Consider the following 2,184-nt stretch of genomic DNA (forward strand, 5'->3'; position numbering starts at 1 on the left):
CGGCATTGCAGCAAATATCACAAAAGCCGTAAATATCCGAACCTAACCTGTCATAACCTAAAATAGCCAAACGTAGCATATATCAACCTAACGTGCTAAGGCCACGGTTCCACGCCTCCCCAGAGTCGAGCTGTGTATGGTAGAGCCGCGTAGAGGGCAGAAATCCACCCAATAGCAGTGTATAGGGCAAAAGTCGAATATACCCTAACCTAAACTGACCTATACCTAACCTAAGCAAACGAAGCATAACTCAAAATAACGTGCCGCGTATACAGCTGCTGGCATCCCCGGAGCCAAGCAGAATGCAGCAGAGCACTGTAGATCAGAGAAATCCACCGGGAAGCAGTGTACATCACGAAAGTCAAAGCTATCCTTGCTAAGCACAGCCTAACCTATACTTACCAAACATAACCTAACGATACCTAACGTGCTACGGCCTCTATTGCCCGCTTCCAAGAATCGAGCAGATTGTAGTAAAGGAAAGTAGAGCGCATAAATCCGCCGATTGGCAGTGCATAGCACAAAAGACAGAGAAACCTTAAGAAACCTTCGTAACCAAACCTAACCTAACCATTCGTAGCACAACTCAACATAAGTGGCAGAGGCCACTATTGATGGCCTCCCCAGAGACAAGCAGAACATACTAGAGCGCACTAGGGTGCAGAAATCCACCGAATAGAAGCGTGTACCACAAACGTAAATGCTATACTCTCCTTATATGTCCAATCTTAACGTAACCAAACGTAACATAGCAAAACCTAACGCAACGCGACCATCATTGCTGCCCCCAGAGTCGAGCAGAAAATATTAGAGCACAGTGGATCATAGAAATCCACGGAATAGCAGTGTAAGTCACAAAGCTCAAAGTAGCATATCCTAACCTGGCCAAACGTAACACAGCCAAACGTGTCCCAACTCAACCTAACATGACGCGGCCACTATTGCTGGCCTGTACAGGGACAAGCAGAGTGTACTAGATCACAGTAGTGCGCAGAAATCAACCTCATTGCAGTGTATAGCACAAACGCTGAGGATATCCTAACCAAATCTGACCTAACCTGACCGAGCCAAACGAAGCGTAATACAACACAGCGTTCCGCTGCCATTGGTGCTGGACTGCCCACAGCCAAGCAAAATATATTGGGGCACAGTAGGTCACATGAATCCACCGGATAATACTGCACAGCACGAAGGTCAAAGCTATCCTGTCCAAATATAGCCTAACATAACCTAACCAACCATAAATTATCACAACCTAACGCTCCACGACAACTACTGCTCGCCTCCGCGGATTCGAGCAGAGTATAGTAGAGCAATGTGTTGCGCACAAATCCACCGGATGGCAGTGAGCAGCATGAAAGACAAAGAAACTCTGACCAAACTATCCTAACCCAACCAAACGAAACGCAACCAAACTCAAACTAACGTTCCGAGACCGCCATTACTAGCTACCACAGAGCCAAGCAGAACATATTATAGCACAGTAGAGGGCAGAAATCCACCGAGTTGCAGTGAGTAGCACAAAGGTCAATGTAGCCGATCCTAACCTAGCCTAACGTAACATATCCAAACGTAGCCTGACTTAACCTGATATGCCGAAAACACTATTGCTGGCCCTCACAGACGCAAGCAGAATGTGCTAGAGCACAATAGTGCGCAGAGATCCACCGCAATGCTGTCTATGGTGAAAAAGTCAAATATATCTAAACGATACCCAATGCAGCCTAACCAATCCAATCGTTGCACAACTCAACATAACGTGCCGAGACCACTATTGGTGGCCCCCGAGAGCTAAGCAGAACATACTGGTGGGCAGAAGAGCGCAGAAATCCCCGAATAGCAGTGTAAAGCACAAAAGTCGGTGCCACCGTATCCTTATATATACAACCTTAGCATCGCCGCACGTAACATAACTAAACCTAACGTAGCGCGGCCACTATTGCTGGTATCCACTGAGTCGAGAAGGAGATGTTAGAGGAGAGGAGTGCGCAAAAATGCATAGAATCGCAGTGTACAGCACGAAAGTCATAGCTACGCGAGCCGAACCCAAGTAAACATAACCTAATCAAACGTAGCATAACTCAGCATAACGTGCCGCGACCACAGCTTCCAGCCTCCCCTGAGTCAAGCAGAATATAGCAGAGCAACTTATAGCGCAGGTGTCCACCGTATAGCAATGTACAG

The sequence above is a fragment of the Eufriesea mexicana genome, unplaced genomic scaffold, assembly GCF_001483705.2.
Source record: "Eufriesea mexicana isolate 0111107269 unplaced genomic scaffold, ASM148370v2 scaffold1864, whole genome shotgun sequence".
Lineage (NCBI taxonomy): Eukaryota > Metazoa > Arthropoda > Insecta > Hymenoptera > Apidae > Eufriesea > Eufriesea mexicana.